The sequence below is a fragment of the Halichoerus grypus genome, chromosome 6, assembly GCF_964656455.1.
Source record: "Halichoerus grypus chromosome 6, mHalGry1.hap1.1, whole genome shotgun sequence".
Taxonomy (NCBI): Eukaryota; Metazoa; Chordata; class Mammalia; order Carnivora; family Phocidae; genus Halichoerus; species Halichoerus grypus.
The window spans coordinates 161,722,965-161,738,260 of record NC_135717.1 but is presented as its reverse complement, the minus strand read 5'-3'; the positions used below and the strand labels follow the sequence as shown (position 1 = coordinate 161,738,260).

The 15,296-nt window shown below is 49.9% G+C and overlaps 1 protein-coding gene and 1 long non-coding RNA gene across 3 annotated transcripts in view; one reads left to right on the top strand and one right to left on the bottom strand.

The window, feature by feature from the left end:
• The window catches only part of CHST11 (carbohydrate sulfotransferase 11), a 261,062-nt gene that overhangs the window by 219,565 nt on the left and 26,201 nt on the right, over positions 1–15,296 (bottom strand). The window lies entirely within an intron of this gene.
• Positions 2,493–9,372, top strand: LOC118542857 (uncharacterized). The gene is made up of 3 exons (XR_004920811.2): positions 2,493–2,696; positions 7,587–7,683; positions 9,244–9,372. It is a non-coding gene; the product is annotated as an uncharacterized LOC118542857 (long non-coding RNA).

Here is a 15,296-nt window from a genome sequence, read left to right as displayed (position 1 = left end):
ACAAGATGGAAGAAGTCTGGGGCCCTGAAACACCAAATGGATGACAGGTGCCCAACGAGAACACCTATGCTAGACTGTTGCATAAGTGAGAAATAAGCTTGTGTTCATTCTCAGGATTTGGGGATGTAGGTTACAGAAGCTAGTGTTAACACAGGCAATCATGAAGAGTCCATCATAAGTATCTAAGTTAGAGTCCCTCTGGGTCTGGATCCATGGAATCCAGTGTCCTGTGCCACTTGTGAAGGTGACTTTTATTATGCACCCCTGAACCCCTAGCAGTCTGGGGGGCTTCTCCCACAGTCTTTGGTCTTAGAACGAGGGTATCACAAGAGTGGGGTAAAACTCCCCTGTCCATAGTCCCCAACAGGTACCGAGTACCCACTCTAAGCTAGGTTCTTCTCTAGACACTCCGGCACAGAGACATGTTTCCTGCCCCCTTTGAGAGGGGCGAAGAGGAGACCCATCAGCAAACAGCGTACGTCAACCACAGCACGACGTCACAGAATCCCGGGCGAGCTACGAAACAGTGGAGTGCTGCTCCTTCCTTGAGGGAAGCTGGTTAGGGAAGTCATCATGAAGAATATGATCTGGCCAAGTCTGAAGGATGATTCTAATTCTGGCTGTGCTGACGGTGGTGGGAGAGGCAGCTGTGGCGGTGACAGGAGTGCTGGGAGCGGTCACGGTGGTCCCAGCGGTGAGGAATGGTGGTGATGGGGGCAGTGTCGGCCGTAATGACGGCTCAGCCATTAGAAGGACTGTCCCACCACACAAGTAATCACAAGAGACTTATTTACCCACCACCGTCTCTTCTCACAAGATCAGCATATCCACAAAAAACCAATCATGTCATCCTACATCCTAAGAACGATAATTGGGTGGGTGAGGGTTTGCTTGTATATGAAACTGTGAGGCTAGTAATTGTGGTAAATTACAAAAATGGCCCCATTTCTTCACTCCTCCCTGATGTGCTCCTTTGGCCTTGGAACTTGGCATGTCCTCCTGGGCAGGGCATTGTGCCCCACGTTCCGAGCTCGGCCATGTGACTTGCTCTGGTCAACGGGTCGTCAGCAAACATCCTGCAGTGGATTTAAAAGCGTGGCTTGCTGCGTGGCTTCCTGGCCACGGCACCTTTGCTGCACCCGTGAGAACTTGCCTGGGCTACCCTGCCCGTGGATGAGTGGCCTGTAGAACACAGTCGAACCACCTCGGTCATGCCGGCCAAGGCCATTCTGGATCAGTGAGCCTCAGACGTATGAGCAAAGCTAGGCAAGAGCACCCAGATATGTGAACAATCAACAATCATCCTGTGCTGCTGAGGCTTAGTGGTTGCTTGCTTGCTAGGCAGCCCTATTGTGGCAATAACTGATAGAGCACTATCGTCCTCGTTCCCCTTTTACAGACAGAGAAACCGAGGCACAGAGAGGTAAAGTGAATTCATCAAGGTTACACAGCTGGTACCTGGCAAAGCTGGAACTGGAAAGCAGGCAGGGGCTCTATGGCCTTCGCTCTTATCCATCTCAACTTCTCTCAATAAAGCAGTAAGAGTTGATTCTTTTTTTTTTTTTTTAAGCTTTTATTTATTTGACAGAGAGAGTACCAGAGAGCGCAAGCAGGGGAAACAGTAGAGGGAGCAGGAGAAGCAGGCTCCCCCTGAGCAAGGAGCCCGATGCGGGGCTCGATCCCAGGACCCTGGGACCTTGACTTGAGCCGAAGGCAGATGCTTAACCGACTGAGCCACCCAGGCGCCCCAGAGTTGACTCTTTATCAGTAGGAGGCAAAGCACTCTGCCCAGGCTCCCCAGCGGGGCCCTCCGGGCTGGGAGAAGGGATCCTCGGTACCCTGCTAACTGGCGGCACCCACCCTCCTCTAGCCATTGAGTTCGCACTGACAGCCGTGGAGGCTGTCTGCTCTCCCAGGAGCTGTGCACCAAGCGGAGGGAGCCTGCACACCGAGCTCGGCCTGCCCTTCCCGGCACTACACTGGCACCTCCAAAGAGGCCTCCTCAGGGCCAGCACCTGGAGCACGCAGGGGTTTCCTCTCCACCACTCCCCGCCCCACGCTCACCCCTGCCAGGCTTTCCAGCTTGGCAGCAGCAGCGTCTTTTCACACTCACCAGGAAATCTGCAGGAGTAGTGCCTGTGGCACCGGCCTCGCGCTCAGCTCCCTCGCCTCCACTTCCGGCTTCCGCCCGGCTTCCGCCCGGCTTCCGCCCGGCTTCCAGCTTACCCCCATGTGCAGGGCAGCTGTTGTGACAGCCGGCTGTGTATGTTCCCTCTCCTGTCCCCCCCCGCTCCGCCCCCCAACACCTCTAAGTAACGAACGACGACGATGACTTGGCAAGGAGAGCATGAGCCTCTGCCAAAGTAAGAGGTCCGTCAGGCCGACTCTCGGAGTTACTGTGTCCTCTACCCCTCGGCCCAGCCAGGTCGCGGGCGCGTTTCCCGACCTCGCCGATCGCCACGGGACGGAAGGCGACCACTCTAACCTGGGGCGCTCGTCCGCAAGGCAGCCCGAATGAATTAGCCTACCTGAGGGAAGCCTACAAGCTCTGTCCACGGTAAGCCTCCCGCGGGGCTGAACGCACGGACACTTGAACACAGCCTTCCCAGGGACAACCCTAAGCGGCGGGACGGGGGCAACACTGGCCCGCAGTTAGCAAGGCACGTACATCCGCCTCTCTGCAGCTCCACAAGCAGGTACGACTTTTCTGCCATTTTAGAGATGGGAAAACAGAGGCTTTGCATTATTAAATAACTCCCAGGCCATGTGGCTAATGCGAAGCACTGCGGGGCTTTGAACAAAGATCCACCCCATCTTCTGAGCCTGCTCTGAAATACTCCTATGCAAGATGACATTCAGAGTTCCGAGTGCCCGCGACACTGGATGTCTATGCATCTCTGTGATCCCTAAAGCCATGATCAGAATGAGAACACCTGACTCTTAGGAAATTCTCTCCATAGTCACTTATGGTGAGTGAGTGTAGTGCCCGCGCGGTGTTTTGGGGATGGGAAGGACAGAGCCGACGTCACATCTCTTATCCAACCTCAATTCCCACCCAGTGCCCGAGGGTGGGGCGAATGGGGAGTAAAAATGACATTAGTTACCTGTAAAATTCACCATCACAGAGATAATCCTTCATATCTCCTCCCAACTGGTCCTATTTTAGCAAAGCATTAGGCACAAAGTAGGTAAATAATGCACCGGTGGACAAAGCTGAGTGGCTAAGCAGATAATAATAGTAATGACAGTAACAGCTACGCTTATCGAGGGCTCGCGAAAGCCGAGAAGTGCCAAGCTCTTTCCAGATGTTATCTGACTCCAAGGAATATTATCCCCATTTTACAGATAAAGAAATTGCAGTTTACAGAGGTTAAGTAATTTGCCCAAGGTCACACAGCCAGCTCAGTAGGAGAGCTGTGACTCCAGCCCACACCCCAGTCACTGTGAAATCCATTCCTCTAAAAATCCACTCCTCTAAAAACCCCTGCTATGCAGTGTGGTCCCCAGAAGCATCCACATCACCAGGAGCTTGTTAGAAATGCAGAATCTCAGGCCTATGAAGTCAGGAGCGGGTGCCCTGTTAAATCTGCAAAGCATTCACCCAGACCAGGGTTTCTCAGCCTCAGCACTACTGGCTTTCGGGGCTGGATGCTTCTTTGCTCTGGGGACTGTCCTGTGCAGGGCAGGACGTTTAGCTGCATCCCTGGTTTCCACCCACTAGACGCCAGTAGTAACTCTCCTTCCTCCCCAAGTCATGAGGACCAGAAATACTTCCAGCAGTGCCCAGTGTCCCCAGAGAGAACAGAACAGTCCCCAGCTGAGAGCCCTGGTTAGACTAGAGCACGCTTCTGCGGGGCTAAATTTCTGGCACAGACCAGCGGTTTGTATGCAAAAATTACAGAGGCCTGTCTCATTGGCGTCTGCACGCCAAAAAAAAGAAACTCTGAGTTCCAAGGACGGTGTTTGGCTCTAGATCGGTCACTGACTGCCCCGTGAAACAGAAGGTGACAATCACAGATTTGCTCCTCTGTGTCCAGCCCCAGCACCAAGAAGGCTGGACTAGCGCGGGGCTTTGCCCAACCTCACGGCACACGAGAATCACCTGGGAATTGTGCCCGACCCAACCATTCCAGATCTACTAAGAACCTCCAAATGGGGCCCTGGAATCTGCTTTTTAAAAAAGCTCCTCAAGAGATCCTAATGTACCTCATCCATGAGTTGGCTTTTAGGAAGTTATTAGACTAGAACATTCCAAAGCATCCTAAATTCGAGTGACTCAGGCCTCCTCCCCACCCAGCCATGTGACTGACAGCCGACTCGAAGAAACCAGATCACCCCGAGAGTCGTCAGGCTGCCACAAGCTGTGATCCAACCTGCATGAACCGCGCACACACACACGCACACACACACCACACACACCCCCCCCCCAGGCAGGTGCTTTGGGCACGCTGAGGTGGCCTCCGCAGGGATGGCACTCAGCGGTACCAAAGGCAGCACCGTGGTGTCTGATTTTTTTAAGCACACGTGCCATTGCTGCCTAACTCCGCTAATTACATTAACACAGCTGGATCGAGTTGGGGGTGGGGGGCGGGCAGGGCTGCTCCAGCCAAGTGCGGTCATGGGGAATGAGGCACAGACACAAGACTTTTCTGCAGCTGCAAAGCTGCATGAGGTACCAACGTGGCCCGGAGGGGCAAGTCCTTTGCAATCATCAACTATCCTCACAGCAAGACGATGATTACAAGGATGCTGCCCTGGGGGTAGGAGGTACATCCCCCCCCCCCCCCCCCCGCCCCGGTAAGACAGCCAGAGAGCCCAGAGCCATCTTCCTGATTGGGGCAAACTCAGTGGAAGGATCTCTGCAGAGCCAGAAAGAAAAGCTGACATTTACCAGGTACATTGAACGTGTGAGGCACTTCCTTCGTCGCTTCAGGGAGGCTGGCCACATCTGTTACAGATGAGGAGAAACTGAGGCTCAGAGCCCAAAAGCAGTTCATTCCAGGACCCCCAGAATCCATGGTGGGAAGAGATCTGGGCTCTTTCTTTTTTTTTTTTTTTTTTTAAGATTTTATTTATTTGACAGAGAGAGACACAGTGAGAGAGGGAACACAAGCAGGGGGAGTGGGAGAGGGAGAAGCAGGCTTCCCGCTGAGCAGGGAGCCCGATGCGGGGCTCCATCCCAGGACCCTGGGATCATGACCTGAGCCAAAGGCAGATGCTTAATGACTGAGCCACCCAGGCACCCCTGGCCTCTTTCTTAAGACAGCCCCATCTTGTTGCTTTCTTTTGTCTGCTGTGTCTGAAGGGACCTTTAGGCACCAGCTCTCCAATTCAGCCAACACTCCAAAGGTGTGCGCAGAAGCCCCCTCTGCCACACCGCCTGGCCCCGGGAACTGAGCTGCAATCCCCAGAGTTCAATGCCAAGTTACGATGCTCAAGGCCTTGGCCCACAGCAAAACAACTGAGGGACTGTCTGAGCCCAAAGCACTTCACCATTTTTCATTCAAGAATCCACCCAATGACTTCTTTTTCCTCTCCCCACAAGAATTTTCTCCCCTCCCCCACCCTTTAAATCCTCATCCATTCAGTTACAGCCCGTCCTTGGCTTTTCTGGTCAGTTCCTGAAGCAATCTCTGGCCACAGAGAAAGGGAACAAGTCCTAATGGGTGCTGGGTGCCAAGAGCGGTCACCGCTGGTGGCCGGGATTCCCAGGAAGGGTCAAGGCAGCCCTGCCATGAACCAGGTCCCCAGTCCTGCTGTGCCTGCTAGAGACCCAGGGCCCGCAGTCTCACTGGTCAGGCCCCGTCAAGTCGAGGCGCGCCCAGGTGAGAGAATGGAAAGACTTAGCTCTTGGCTGCTCTGTATGGGCCTGGAGCTGTTCTAACCAGTTACAGGGGCTTGCTCTTTTATTCCCAAACATACACACTTCTGAAGGTGGGTAGTAATTACCTACCCCAGTTTGCAGGTGGGCAACAAGGCTCTGGCAGGGTTAATGACTTGCCCCAGTTTTATGGTCTGGATTTTGGGGTCCCCCTCCCCCCGCCCAAATTCATATGTTGAAATCCTAACTCCCAAAGATGATGGTATTAGTTGGTGGGGCCTTTGGGAGGTGCTTCAGTCATGTGGGGGGAGCCCTCCAGAATGGGATGAGTGCCCTTACAAAAGAGGTTCCAGGGAGATGTCTAGCCCCTTCTATCAGGTACAGACACAGCTAGAAGGAATCGGCTATGAACCAGAAAGAAGGCCCTCACCCAACCATACTGGCACCATGATCTCAGACGTCCGGCCCCCAGACTGTGAGAAACAAACTTCTGTGGTTCATAAGCCCCTCCTTCTGGATTCTGTTATAGCAGCCGGAGCAGACTATGACACCAAAGTTACACACCTAGGAAGTGGCAACGGTGGGGTTTGCACACAGGCTAGCCAGGGCCACTCACCACCCTGAGAATGTTTGGAAAGGCATATTAGTCCCATATGCCAACAGCTCCTTCTCCCTTGTAGCTTGGACCTTGTATTACCTTATCTAAATCTATGGCTAGTACCTAATCTGTTAACACCTCACTACCCCAAGGGTACACCTCAGACCGGCAGCATCACCTGGGAGCTTGTTAGAAAGGCAGACTCCTAGCCACTGCCCCAGACTTGCTGACTGCAGCGTGAGAAGCTCTGATCAGATACTTTTTGCACTTGATCGCTGAAGTGCCAAACGTCTGTCGCTACCCAATTTAGCACCCAGAGCTGTCTCCCAGCTAGCTTACTTGTTAGTTGTTTCACACACGCAGGGGGTGGGGGTGAAAAGTTAAGGCTGGTTGCAGGGGCGATGGAAATAAATTATCACGCACAAATTATCTCCACCCTATTAAATTACCAGCAGTCTAAAGGGAAGACCTGAGCTGTTGTGTTTTGGGGCCGGTATTTTTTGCCCCACAGCAACCAACAGGTACTTATTACAACAAGTGGATGTCTTCGTTAATTGAAGTATCTGGTCAACCCGGTCTGTTCTAAAAACGAGGCACGCAGAGGGGCTAAGAGAAGAGAAGCAGGGAGCAGGGGTGTGCTGAGCTGGAGCTAGGAGCCTCTGCCTGCCCACATGCTGGCAGAGAAGAGGGAAAGTTATGCTGTTTGCTCAGAGCCGTGCCCTACCCTAAAATCAGCAGCAGCCAGCCATGTGGCTGATTCCCCGATGGCTCCCAGGCAGCAGGCTTTATGGTTAAGGACACAAAATCTGCAAACAACAGAACTGGGCTCATGGCCCAGCTGTGAACACCAGGAGGGTGGTCCTATCTGAACAACTCTGTACTCCGTCCCCAGACCCATGTTTTACCTCTCATTCCAGAATGCTCTGGAAAGCTGTTCAGCTTTTATGCCTGTCCCCCTGAGGCTGAGGAACTCAGCCCCTCCGATCCTCAAGGACTCTGAGGGAAATGAAGTGCCCTTAACATCAGGTCCTGGGCCCTAGGGAGCAAACCTACCTTCCCACCCAGGACCCTACAGATATGGGAGCCTGAGGAACCTCCTCTCAACGTATTCCCTAAAGTCAGCAGACTAATCGGCCAGCCTGATGCAACCATTCTTATTTCTTTCAGAGGATCCGATGCATTGAAAGCCAAAACCCTGTGGAGGAATCCCACACCAACCCAGGGCCAAAGCTGCCTGCTCTGCTACCCAACGGAAACCCCCCAGGTAAGGAACTGGTAATCCCTCTACTAAATGGGTTTTGGGGGGAAAGCATATCCCTCGCTTTCCTGTTGATGGATGGCTCCTTTCTTAGCTCACATAATCTTTTCTACCCACTTCAGAGAGAAACACCTAGCTAAAAACAAATTGGTCTCATATTGGTCACAAGCCAAAGAGCAGAAGATGTCACAAGTTCATGTGCCTTCTTCCTTGCTCATTCATTTCTAGTATCCTTGGTTCATTTTACCCCTGATTAGCCACGTGGCTTAGAGCAAACCATTTAAAATTCCCCGTGCTGCTTATCCCTAGGCTGGGACTGATACCTCCCAATGTAAAAAATGAGAGGCCAATAAACCCTTTGCAAGCTGCATCCTCCAAAGGGGAGGCACTATTGTACGTTAAGGAAATAAAAGGCGAACTCAGATAAGCTGCCAGGTATTAATGCAAAGTAATAAGCCAGGAAAAGGCCCAACAGCAACGTTTTATGGAGACAAAGCAAGAACTTCTCCCAAGGAGGGGGGAGGCCAGGAACTGAGCTTCTAATCTAATAAATCAAAGCGGAAAAAAACAAACCATTAACAAGGCCCAGCAAATGTATCTCAGAAGACAGCTGCAGGGAAAAATAAAAGGAGCTTACAGGTCACCTGGGGTGCCAGATTAAAAATCCACACTCAAATACTGCAAAGCTGTATGAATCTTATTTAGTGCCATCAAAACATAGTTTATAGAGCACTTCCCCGCTGGGCCCCGGGCTGGCGGCACGGGGACAGGGGCTCCGAGGATGCCCTAGACCCACTGGGGGCAGCATCATGGCCACGGGGGGCCAAGGGAAGACAGCAAGAGAGAAAGGGGATCAGAATGAGAGGACCCCAGCAGTGGCAGGAGGCAGAGGCCCCGGAGAACCCACCCCTGTTTTTGATGATTCCCTTTCCTGTCTTTTTTTTTGGGGGGGGGGGGCTGAACTCTCCAGCATCGAGCTACCTGCAGTCCAGAGCTAAGTGTCTATTTGATTTACATAATAATGCCTTCTCCATACTCATGAAGCTCTCATGAACCACCACCATGGATCTGGAGCCATTTGTCAGGGCACGTTTTCTCCATGTCTTCCTCCTCGGTGTTTTCTTGCAGAAGCCAAGGTTAAAAAATGTACAGTTGGTCCCAGGACTGCATAAAGTTAATAACCCAACAAGCAACTGCTGCTCCAGGCTTGGGGGTGGGTGGGGGAGGGCGGGGCAGAGTACAGCCCAGGCATCTGGCCATGGGGTCCCCCAATTCATCCCTTCCCACCCTCACTCAGACCAGAAGGAGGGTACAGCATTGCCACCTCAACTGTTGGGGATCCAATGGTGGGTCACAGGCCTCACCCCAAAAACCCCAACCCCTCACCCCCATCCCCACACACCTTGGCCTCTACAGAAAGCCCAGGCACAGAAGAGTAAATCAAAACTAACTGCCTGCTTCTCTAACAGCCTGTAAGAAATGAATGAAAAACCTAACACTCCTTCCTTCCCCTGAAGAAAAGACCAATCAATACATCCTTGCTGAGTGCTTGCTCTATTCTTTCAGATCCAGGTGAATTAAAAACAAGAACCATGGACCAGACAGGGAGACCTACATTAAACTAGCTCTGGGAGGAAAAGAAGACAGGCTGGCAATAGTGAGCCACTGAAGTTTATAGAGTGGGAGAGTGGTGGCCATGTTGAAAAGGAGTTAAAAGGATCAAGAAATGATGAGAAGATATTCAAAACTGAATCACCTCTCTCTCTCTCTCTCTTCCTATTGCTGGGAAAGGATATAAAACAAAAAGAACTCCTCCCTCCAGCCACCTGCAAACCATTATATTAAAAGTTTCCTAAAAGAAACCCCCCAACAATGTTATCAGCTGTGAAAGACTATTAAAATCAATGGCTAACTCAAGTACCCCAGCTCTTTGAACTGAATCCTTCCCACATCTGCCGGAATGGACTTTCTTGGAAATCATTAAGAGCTGCACAAACAACCAAGACCCCTTGCCGACAAGTCAGATCACCCAGAAGTGAAATTGGCTAAAATCTTCAATGGAAAGGGTCTCTTAGGGAAGTTTCCAATAAAAGCATCTTTGAAGAATTGGCTCTCCTGTGAACCGAACTCCACAGTAGATTATTCCGGTCAGGAGACATTAACACCATCCCCATCCTTCATGCCCACATCCCTTTGTTCTTCTGGTTTTTCATGGGGTTGAAGTTAATCCCACCCTGGTGGTTTAAGATCCCCCTAAAACCTAGTCACTTCCCATTCTATCTGCCTGTTTCTCACTATAGGTTGGCAGTAAAGCCTTTAAAATAAAATGGACCCAGATGCTTGGGGAAGTGGGGAAGCGTACATTGGACCCACACACAGACCAGGAGGGAGCGGAGACCCCCCCAAAGATGGGCGCTGTGATTAAGAAGAAACATGAGGCCCAACATCCCTGAAGCCACAGGATCGAACAAAGCAGGGGACAAAAAGATGGACCTGGACGATTGCCAACAGCAGCAGACGCAGGGCAAGGTGGGGCCCTGGGCCAGGTGCCCAGGTCCGCATGCAAACAGCTGATGAGGGGGCAGCAGGCTTCATCACGCTTGGCCCGATGACCCTCCTCTTCTTCACCCCACCTCGGCCACCATCGCTGACCCAGCTCCTCGGAAAGGGTGGGAGGGGTTAGCGGAGACCAAGAGACTTCAGCCCCTCACAGAAAAACCCAGAAAATGACTGTAACAGGAACTTCCCAAGAAACTACTTGTTGAGTACTACTTGTCTATCCCGTGTGAGTGTGTGTATCCAAACTGCCTCTTACAAAGACACCAGTCAGACTGGGTTAGGGCCCACCCATGGGACTTCATTTTAACTTAATCACTTCTTTAAAGACCCAACTTCCAAATACTGTCCCATTCTGAAGTCACGGGGGTTAGGGCTTCAACATAGGAATTTGAGGGGGGAGGTCGGGGGAGGGACACACAATTCAGCCGCCAACAAATGATAATGGCAGTAACTGACCTGTTAAGTGACGATCATATTACGCCGGGCACTCGACGTTCCTCAGCTCATTGAACCTTTACAAGTGTTCTCATTTCTAAGTCCCAGATGACAGCTCCAGGTGCCATGCGGTTCAAATACCCACAAGCCTAGCCATAGAGGTAGGTCTGAGCCCGGGAGAGGGATAGATGGTGATTGGGCTGTTTCTGGATGGCAAGTTCTTTCACACTCCCCCATTCAATGAGCCCCTGCACACGCCCTATAACTCATCCTTCAAACTGTCTAGGATTTTGTGGCAGGAAATGACACATCATATTTTCTTTGTCTCGTATAAAAAAAAGAAAAAAAGTTTCAGAGGATTAGTCTCTGAGTCAACTTCTTAATGGAGACTTCGTTTTATGGTGCCAAAATCAGAAATATGTAAACAAAACCTATCAGAGAGTGGAGGAGTGGCCCCACAGATTTAATTGGCGCTGCTGGAATGACCCTGTGCCATTATTTACTGATAGGATTAGCAGATGGGAGCGTGCAACCACTCCTCTGACTTGACATAACGTAATGTATTTTTCCTAATATAATTTGAAGTGTTAGTTAATACAATAATCCAACACAAACAGTAGAGCTGATATGGGGAATTATGGCCACCAATCACAGCAACAGTGCCTAAAGGAAACGGGGCTAATATGATACCTAATCAAAAAACAAAATTAAACAGGATAAAGATTAACAAAAATTAAGCCAAATATTTGACATTTATTCCACAGCTTCCACAGCTTTCCAGAAAATTTGGGGGCTCGAAGAATGAACCCTGTAATGTAATACTAACTCATTAATTCAACATTCCCCCCCACACACACACAGATTAGAAACCAAATTCAGGAGTTGAACAATGTCAATGAAAAATGTTCAAAATGAATTGTGTCTCTTTCTTCACTTCCTCTGTTATTTACTCAAGAGTTATGGGAACTGAAACCAAAAAAGTATAAAGTCCTTCACAAGCCAAGGGCTTAAGAGACTTGGCTACTGTTCATGGCGTCCCAGCTTTGGGCTGCTACATAAGGCTTCCGTGATGACTGAGACATGGGTCTTATTCCGGAATCTTAACGACTCCTGAGCCCACCAAGGAACTCCATTCTCCAGGAAAGATCTCATTACCTACTACCTACTACCCTGATACGGGTCAGCTCTGGATGTGGATTTTCTATAGCTTAGGGAGGAAGAAAGAGAGAATTCCATGAAAGCCAGGCTCAAACTCAGATGCAGGCCCTCACCAGCTGTGCGACCATGGGTAAATTACTTAAATTCTCTAAGTTTCAATTTCCTCATCCGTAAAATGGGGTAAAAATGGAACCCTCCTCACAGAGTCGTGGTGAGAATTTAGTCACACAAAGTGCTTAGAAGACCTATCAGTCAATACTAAATTATGCATTGATGACAACACGAAGTAACAATCAGATACCACCTTACGCCCATTAGGATGACTGTTACCAAAAACACAGAAATCAAGTGTTGGCAAGGATGTGGAGCAATTGGAACCCTTATGCACATGTCAGTGCGAATGTAAAATGGCACAGCTGCTACAGAAAACAGTATGGAGGTTCCTCAAAGAATTACAAATGGAATTACCCCATGATTCGGCGATCCCACTTCTGGCTACTTATCCAAAAGAACTGAAAGCAGGATCTCAAGGAGAGATTTGCAGACCCATGTTCATAACACCACTATTCACAATAACCACGAGGCAGAAGCAACCCATGTGTCCATCGATGGATGAATGGATGAGCTAAATGGGGTAGATACATACACCGGAATATCAGCCTTAAAAAGGAAGGGAATTCTGACACTTGCTACGACATGGATGAACCTTCAGGACATTGTGCTAAGAGAAATAAGCCAGTCACAGCAAGACAAATACAGTCAGATTCCACTTTAGGAGGTGGTATTCAAGTAGTCGAAGTCATGGGATGGGAAAGTCGAATGGGGTGGGGGAGAAGGGGTTATAGGGCATCATTCAGCAGATACAGTTTTGCAGGCTGACAAGAGTTCTGGAGATCTATCGCACAACCACGTGAATATACTTCACACTGCTGAATTGCACACTTAAAAATGGAAGATAGAAATGTAAATGAAAATGGAAATTTTATGTGATGTGCTTTTCTACCACCATTTAAAAAAATTTTTTTTAATTACGGTTTTAAATCTCTCCACGCAGTTGAGAGAAAAACAACACGCAGTTGTTTCTGTGTTTTAGAACATGAACTCTAGACGCATCCAAGTCAGCCAGCTAGCCCCCCACCCCTCCCTCAGTGTGAGGGTTCTGAATCCGTGGTGGCACAGAACTAACGCCCACAGATTGCTCAGAGAAGGGGTGCGGCTCAGCATCAGGAGTCAGCTGCTAACGAGATCAGGCTCGGAGGAGTTTTGAGAAGTTAACTTGAAAAGAAGTATTGTGCCTTAAAACGGATTCTATTTTAAGACTTCGAGACAAAAATCCTTCCCCTGGGAAACTGCCTCCAACTCAATGATCACATCCTCAGGAGCGGAGACCCTATTTTTCATTTTGGAGGTGTTAGCACTGAGCCGTTCCAAGAGGAGCAATGACAAGGAACATTAATGCGTGATGTGTGGTTCCAAGGCAGCGAGGCCTGTGGGCACCAGGGAGGCCCCGGCCAGAGGAGCCAGCCAGCAAGCTCTCAAGTTCCAGGGTCCATCTTTCAGCTCCACGGCAGCCCTGCAGAGGGGACCCTGTTGGAGATTTGGGGAAATCGGCCCAATTCTATCCACCAGGCTGTAGCCCCAAGTCCTAATACCGCGGCTGGGTCACGAATAACAAACAGCTCGTTTCTGCACACATACACCCCCCGGGGAGCCTCACACCAATTGGCTTGAAACGCTTTGGAAGGGACTGCCTTTCGCAGACCTTAACCACGTCTTCCTACGTCCAGGTTCCTCCCCACCAGCCTAAGTCCCGATGAGCATCTGCCTGAGCAAGAAGGAGGGAAGCTTTGCTGACTCCTCGAACCCTCAGGCCTTCAATCACCCCTCCACAGCCAACCTGAAGCCTGCTCTCCTCCCATGTCTCCCAGGGAATTAAATCCCGCCTTTCCCACTTAGGAAGCATCCGACACATCTGCAGAGGCTACTCCCCCTCTCTCATATGGACATTCCAAAGCCACTAGACTTCAAACCAGCATGTCTTACTCACCTGTACACCCCCAGCAGCACTGCATCTATCAGGTACTCAGTAAACGTGTGCTGGAGAAACCACACTCAAGAGCCCATTACACAGCCCCCGGCTACCTGGTTCCAGGCAAAAAGCTCTTTTCCCCAAGCACCTCTGATGAACAAGCAATCAAGATCTTGTCCCACCGCTAGACACGGGTTCCGAAGCACACCCAGAGCAGAGGCTCCCCCCATGAATGGGATGGCCAAGGCTTCCACGGGCTGCTGGCGAAGCACAGAGCTCGACCACACCATTTCCAAGACAGGCTCGTTTCACTTTCTGATCTTCTGTTGGTCAAGAAAATCTAACTTGGCTGAGAGAAGGAAAGAGAGTTATAGGTAGGCATATATATGATTTCAACTTGAAAGTTTCCTCTGCTTTATCTTGGATTCTTGTGAATAAAACCTTAATCTGTTCAACTGATGTCGTGCCCCATGGTGGTATCTCCAAGCTGAATCTCGTTCCAGAAGCCTCGTTCAATAGCCAGAAGTATAACTTTAAGAGGAATTCCATTCTTTACTCATAGCTTCCAAAGGGCATTATCAGGGATTTACTCACGCAATGAGTCAACAATAATGTTTATCATGTTCTTACTTTGGAGCAGACGCTGGAGTGTGTGCCAGGGATATACAGGGAGAAAAAACAAAGGCTCTGCCCTCAGTCAGCCTCTATTCTAATTGGGGAAATGGGTGATAACAAGGAAAAAGAAGAAAGCTAATTTCAGAAAGTGATACTTGCTCTGGAGAAAATTAAAGAGAGCAATGTAATAAGGGAGAATTCTTTAGACCAAATGGTCAGGGGAAGTCTCTGTAAGCGTGTAACCTCAGAAGCTGAGACTGAATGATGGAATCAGAAAGTCTTTAGGAAGAACAGCATTCCAGGTGGTGGGAACAGCAAATGCAAAGGCCCTGAGGCAGTTCTTGAGGCGGAGAGACCTGGAGCACGGCAAGTGAGACCAAGAGTTGTAGAAGACAGTCATGAAGGTGGGCAAAGGCTGGGTCTGCAGACCCTAGTAAGTGATAAGAATTTCATTCCAGGTGCAATGGGAAGCTCTGAAGGATTTTGAGGGGACTAAGGTAAACTATGGTACAGATCTATTCTAAAGAATAGATCATGAGGGTGGGGACAACTCTTCATTATGTAGATTTTACTTGTATGCTTTGGCTAACTTCTCCTGTCCATTCTATCCCAGGTCACTCTCAGAAAAGTCTAGATCAAATGAGGTGAGTATGGTGGATTGTCTCTGATGGTCCTGAAGGGCGGTATCTGGGGGAAATCTAACAGGTTACTCATTTCATATGTACACAATGAGAGAATACTTGCAGAGAGCTTAAGACCATACCTAAATGCAACAGGCTCTCAGAAATATTTGCTGGATAAACAAGTAAGTGATTAAAAACAC